The sequence below is a fragment of the Lolium perenne genome, chromosome 7 (genome assembly GCF_019359855.2).
Source record: "Lolium perenne isolate Kyuss_39 chromosome 7, Kyuss_2.0, whole genome shotgun sequence".
NCBI classification, from domain to species: Eukaryota; Viridiplantae; Streptophyta; class Magnoliopsida; order Poales; family Poaceae; genus Lolium; species Lolium perenne.
In genome coordinates this window covers 154,392,723-154,399,704 of record NC_067250.2, presented here as the reverse complement: position 1 = coordinate 154,399,704, position 6,982 = coordinate 154,392,723, and the positions used below count along the sequence as shown (strand labels likewise).

The 6,982-nt window shown below is 45.2% G+C and overlaps 1 long non-coding RNA gene across 1 annotated transcript; it reads right to left on the bottom strand.

Annotated features, from left to right (window-relative positions):
* Window positions 1–457: 457 nt before the first annotated feature.
* On the bottom strand, window positions 458–6,405 carry LOC127300936 (uncharacterized). Its single transcript, XR_007851694.1, has 2 exons — window positions 5,858–6,405; window positions 458–1,718 (listed from the first exon to the last, which is right to left on the bottom strand). It is a non-coding gene; the product is annotated as an uncharacterized lncRNA (long non-coding RNA).
* Window positions 6,406–6,982: the final 577 nt, after the last annotated feature.

The following is a 6,982-nucleotide window of genomic DNA, read 5'->3' as shown; positions in this document are numbered from 1 at the left end:
CCCGCACCCAAATCGCTGTGGCCTGAGAAAACTGCATGCAGCTTAAGAAAATTACCAGATGGAACGCTACCCTTCCCTCAAAAAAAGATGGAACGCTACCCTTCGTAACAACTTTTTCTTTTTTTCTAAACAAAAGTAGGTCCAACTTGATGCGATAATTAAGCCCAGCTCCATGAGCCATCAACCATATTAAAATACTGTCAATCTGTGCAAATCGACATAAGAAAATTGTTATTAAGTGAACGTAAGAGAACTTATTTTTAGCAATTGGCCTAAGTTTATTTGTAGGAATCATCTACGGCTTTTTTCCAATCAACCTTTAGCTCCACAAAAGAAAACTTTTGATCTGCTAGCAGATAGAGGTCTTCTAAAATTGGCCGACTTAAGAATTCTGAGAACCTAGACTTGTACATCGGTTCCTTCTTCCAAAGATATTATCATGTCACACAAACGTCCGGCCACATCAAACATGGTATACAGTTGGACATAAAAAAAGGTAGTACAACAATTTAGGATATGTTTTGACGGACCACACTAATACAAGGATCAGATCATGACCCAAGTACATTGGCGGATGTAGAGGGTGGCCAGGGTGGTCCATGGACCACCCTGGAATTTCGATTTGGCCCATATACCATATAGGAAAAAAATGGAAAAGCCCATCTGAGCAAAATTTTGACCCAACAAAGACCACCCAAGCGAGCCCCCATCTTTGGTTCGTTTCTGGACCAGAACGAGCCCCCGTCGCTCGTCCCGTCGCCGCGAGCGCCAGGTGCCCGCCCTGCTCGCCTCGCGCCCTCACCGCCGGCTCGCCTCCAGCACGCCAACGGCCAACCTCCGGCCGGCCGCCGCCACTCCTCGCTGCAATCAGCCTGTCCCGGCCGCGCTTCCCCTGATCCCTTCCCCAGCTCCCCTGCCCCGAAGGCCTGAACCCTAGCAATTAAGAAATTTCAGATTTTTCTCACTGTTATGCCTAATTGTCTAAATGTAAAGTTATGGATAATGAATTGATAAGCTAGAAACAAGGAGGTATATCGTTCATAATTTGGTGTACTTGTTTCTTAAATTGGTATTGCTTTTTCCAGTGACAACAACAAATATTGAAAGAGCATTTTCTACAATGAGTTTTGTCAAGAGCAAGTTGAGAAACAAGATAGGTGTTAGTCTCTTGGACGATTGTCTCCAAAGTAATACCAATGGTCTCAATTACATTTGTTTGTTTGTGTCCAATTTTCTTTTGAAGATGGACCACCCTGATTTAAAATCCTAGATCCGCCAATGCCCAAGTACATTGCAGGGACGGGGACACATGAATATTCAGCTATATACAGAAGTGGCACTTAAGGCTAGAGAGATCTACTACGAAAAGAATACACAGGATATGGGTGTATACCCAGTAATTACATGTGAAGCTACTTAGTGCATACACAATTCAAGTCAGAGATAACTATAGCTCACGCATTAGTGATGTTAAACCCTGACAGAAGAAACTTCAGCTTCATATCACTTTGCTTACCACCGTCTTCCTTCACATCAGTAGATGCATAAAATGGAAATTCATTTGACACTCAATGGAGGGGGACATACGCAGCAGTAGGTTGGGTCAAATCCAATTGTAAATATACCCTGTTTCTTCCATGCCCAACAACGCTCAAAGATAACCGAGATGGGGTCATCCAGATCAGCAACACGCTTTTTCAAAACATGCCAATGACTAGCTGCACAATGAAAAGAAAAACACATAACGTACCTAAGGTATTTTAAAAGATGAAATTTCAGTAAAATTTTGCTGCGCCACATGTACCTTGTTCATTACATAAAAAGTCAAAACTTACAATGATACAAATAATCGTTATATATTTTTATTAACAGATGTTTCTTTCATACACCAAGACAAGGCAATTAACAATACATAAATCCAATTAAAAGACGCAGAGTTTAAACATCTACATTTGTTTTAACCAGCACACCTCAAAAGGCTAAAATATGCTAGTGTTGCCAAAATATTTATATACACCGTTACATGGGACCTAGCTACTGCTGAACTACAAAATTCAGAATATAATCTTCCAATACAGAATAAATAGATTGAGTTATACAGAAACTGTCATATGATTCCGTTCTTTATTACCCAAGCAATCTATAGACTATGATGCACGTGAAGACATGACATCTAGATTCAGAATTTAGTTAATTGATAAGCTTCTAGTCCAAAATAAAAGCATTGATAAGCTAAACAGAAATTGACAAATGAAAAATAATAACATAACCTTAGCTCAAAAAAGGCACAATGGATCAAAATGTTACATGGGCAACAGATGCAATGGATGAACAGCCCGAAAACCCTTTCCCCATGAATACTTATCACAGCATGCATATGAATCCTGCGCAGTGTCACACACAAAATCTGACTCTGTCTCGTAGTGTTGTAACTACTAGGCATACACAAATATTGGTACTTTAACATAGAACCCAGCTGAGCATGCCCACTAGACTGGAGCCAATAAAATAAAAATTATGCAGAAATACTTATCTCAAATTCACTTTTTACAGTAACAAAATTACGTCAAGTAAAACTGAACAATTACGAAGCGAAAAAAGGATGAACAATGGCAGAGAAAACCCATTATAAGTAAACCTACCACTGAACACAAACCATCAAACCAAAATGCGCAAACGAGTCTCTATGGAAAGCTTGAAAATGCAAATATATTTGCAATTTGTTTTTTTAAGAGCAAATTTGCAATTTGCACTTAGGGACTAACTCGAAATTATGGACGCAATAAGCCAAGCTCACTGCACGAAAGCATTACTACTACCAGATATCTGAAGCTGAAATTATAAATAATAGATCATCATGCACACTTCTGATTGCCCATTCCACCCGCCAACCACTCGCCGCTGAGAACGACTGCTATCTCTCCTTGATTTTCCATTTATTGTTATGTAGAGTGTGGGAATTTTACCATGTATCCATGTTGTTAACTTGTTATTGTAATGAAACTGTTCACAGATACATGTATTTGAGGATTATGGCATAGGCTATGGTTTGCTTATGTAATTTTTGTGCGACTGAATAATGAAATCCAAGCGCTGCAACTAAGGGTGATGTGTTGAAAATAGTAGGAACGAGAATTCTGTATTTCACGATGAATGCAACATCAGAGAAATTTCAAAGTGCAAGTTCAGTAGAAATGACAAAACCTAAGCTTGCGTTCAAGGATTGGACTAGGTGCTAATGAAGACGGCAGAAATCTATACCTAATAATAAAGGAAGAAGCGTTTCCGTGGTTCGGTACGTCGTCGTCCGTCCGCAGTGTTTCGTCCGTCGATTGTACGCCTCAACACAAACCCATGAGCCCCGATCGATCACGGTTGCATCGATCGATTGTGAGTACCCGTAGGAGCCCTGACCGGTGACGGCTGTGTACCGTACACGTCCCATACTCCTGTCCCTATATAATCTACACGAACTCAAAGCGAATCGCACAGCACCCATCAAAAAGCAGCCAACACGCGAGCGGACAATCTCTCGGCCTCGCCGCGATCTTCATGAAAACCTGAGAAAAACCCTCGCTTGCTCGTGGCTGCAGCCTTCCTGTCCTCGATCTCTCGTCCTTCCGCGATGCAGCCGCACTCCCGTCCTCCTGCGGCGAGTCACGGCCTCGTTGCAGTCTACCTGATCTTTGGCGTCCCTCCATCTGTGGGTGCAGGAGCTCAAGGACATCGTGATGCCCAGCGGCGACGAGGTCCAATGGTGGTTCGCGGCGGCGCTCCCTGGTTCGTTCGGCGGAAGAGGGCACGCCAGCACGAGGTAATAGATGTAGAAGGAGCAGGAGATCAGCAAGAACACGCCAGAAGTGTTGGAGAATGCATGGAACCACGATAGCAAAGGCTCGTCGTCGGCAGCGATCGACCTAGCGAGCTCAGCTCCAGACGTGCGGGCTTGAGGCGCAACTCCAAAAGGCGAAAGCTTCATGACGTCGTATAGAATGCGAGAAAGTATATGAGGTTGACCAGGACTGAGTGGCAGAAAAGATCAACGACCGGCGGCTGGTCCGCCACCCGTCGCCTAGACGACCACACCCGGAACGGCGACGAAGTTGGGCGGGGAGGTAGAGGCAGAGGAATACAACCCATGGCCGATGCAGTATATCGTGAGGGGTGGATGGAACCCTCTTCCACTCACTGCTCCCGTAATCGTTGAGGGGCGTCAAGCAGATTGGATTCATTAGATGGTTCTCTGAATTCAGTGCTTACTTTGCTTGAATTAGCGCTGATCAGTGGTCAAAAGCAGTGACTGGTTTCACACAGGTTCAGAAATAGAGTTTCATCTGTGTTTGCAAGTCAGTTAACTATAATGGAGCATGGCGAGATTTTGCAGGTCCGACACAGGCAAAACACATAACCAGAGATTCTTTGGATGAGATCAACTTGGACATTGTTACCAAGGTTAGCTATTCGCATACACCACTCTCCCAGAATTAAACATTGTGCTGGCGTTTCTATATGATAATCGTGTGCCAAGTTGGCTCGAAGTTTGTTAAAAAAAAGAAGCTGGCTTGGCAATGGCACCTTGGGAGTTATATATGGGAAACTGTATCATGTAGTGATCTCCATATTACCGATGCTTAATGGGATTTTGTGTTGGTGCTTCAGGCCTTGCGGGCTTGGCGCCGACGCCAATGACGCACTCGACGCGTAGACTATCTTGACCTGAATAGCCGCCGCCATAACCTCCACTTTGCAAGAGGTCCCCGGTCTGGAGCGAGGGCGGACCGAATCCGCAACTTTTAAGCCATTCAACACTATTTTCTGAAATACTCCCTCCGTTTCAATCTATAGTGCCTATAGATTTTCTGCATTTGTTTCATAATATAATAGTATATCTATGTTTATTTGCAAAGAACCCCTTCCACCGAGATGAGCTGAATTGCCGAAAATAAGGAAACAAACTAATCCCGTGCTTCCGTTTTCACTTTTCTTATTTCTCTCCTATTTAAAAAATGACTTGCGCTAATTACCGTGCAGAAAATCTATAGGCACTATAGATTGAAACAAAGGGAGTATTATTTATGTTGACTATTTATAGTACATGTTATGATGAGAAAGTGACTCTTTAGTTATAAGAAACTGATCAAATATACGTTAGTGTAATTTTTAATCACATTTTCACAGCAACAAGCTGCACCCTTTGACGTGCTGAAACTTGGCTGGTTTCTGCGACACGTCATGGTTGTATCAATAAAAACACAGTGTGGTATAACTTTTCTATCCCGTTGCAACGCACGGGTATTTTTCCTAGTATACGACTCATGTAGCATCAGGTGCAAGAAGAAAGTATTCTGCGATCATTTAGAATTCTTTCATATTTCAGATTGGAGTCAAGAAATTATCTCTTCAAAATCCTAGAATATCATCTGGATAATTTCCTTATATCAGCTGGATTTCAGTTTTGGTGATAATATAATGCATTCGTTTCAAGGAAAAAGTAAGGAAGTGTGATGCATATTTAAATGTAAAAAGCAGCTTAATCTGCATCTTCAGCAATTGAAGCTAACCACTAAGCAGGGCATTATTTTGGGGGGCAAAAATAATTTGTTAGTTTTGATCCCTGTCGTCATATCTTGTAATTAACATCCAAAATTTAGTGAAGTTATGAACGCATTGACAAATCCATGTAGTGCAACATAAAAAGACAGGAAGAAGTGCAAGAATGCTAACTAGAAGAAAATAAATGGAAAAAGAGAGGATTGCAGGAATACTGGGAGATGGAAACAGATTCACTAGCGAGACCCAATTCTATCTAGAACGGAATAGCTGCGCACAGGCAATGGAAGAAGTGTGGGCACCATACCTTAATTCGAGACTCACGAGCGTATTCCAGCCATCGTCAATCTCACGCAGGGCTGAGGCCGTACACCGCGATGCCGAGGCCGCTCGCAGCGCCGTCCGCAACCACCACCGCTGAGCTTTGCGAAGAAGATGGCGAATCAGTCCTTTGCCACCACCCGCGGATCAGCACGCCGCCGATTCAGCCGGCTAACCACGGCGCCGCCGATTCCGTCGAAGAAACCAGAGAGGAGAGCACACTCAACCACCACCCGCCGAGCTGTCCGACCAAGATGCCGAATCAGCCCTTTGCCACCACCCGCAGATCAGCACGCCACCATTGCCGCCGATTCAGCCGGTTGACCACGGCGCCGCCGATTCCGTCAGCGGACCACAGCGTCGCCGATTCCGTCGAGGAGACCAGTGCGCAGAGCGCACTCGCAGTTTACCCGCTCGCCCCCTCGCCGCTGCATCGCGCAATTTCAACTGCTCGCCGCCGTATGGGACGATGGAGAAAAAAAGGTGAGGTGACGGGGTTAGTGGGCACCTCCGAAACCCCACGACCGAATCTCTATCTCTATCTCTACCTCTACTATCTAAAAAGGAGGAACTTGTTCTGTTTCCTCCGATCAAAGATTTCGTTCTACATACTTTTCATATGACCATTATACCCTCCCACCAAATCTCTGTATACTACTCCCTCCGTCCTCTCCCCAAAATACCCCTTCGCTCAGTCTTTCCTCCTCCTCGAAAACCTAGCGCCGCCGCCCCGTTGCTTGAATTCTGAGCAACTTCTTTACTGCTCATCTTCCGTCCAGTGGAAGAAGAGGATGGCTTTCCTCCATGTTGTCGTCCGAGCGTGCACCAACCGGAGTTGTGGGCTTGCAGGGAGAGCGTTGCCACGTTCCCGCGATGGTAGGCGAGTGCAGCGGCCTTCCCGCGCTGGTGGGCGACCTTCCCGTGGTGCTTGGCGAGCGCGACGTCCAGCATCGCGTGCACGGCGACCATCCCGTGTTGGGCAAGGACGGCAGCGTCCGTGTGCTTCTGGACGACTGCCGTGGCCTGCCTGACATGGGCGCCGTCCTTCCCGACTTCCCATCCTTGCCGAGTGCGGAGGCCTATCGGTGGCTCTGGAAGGAGCACGAGGCAC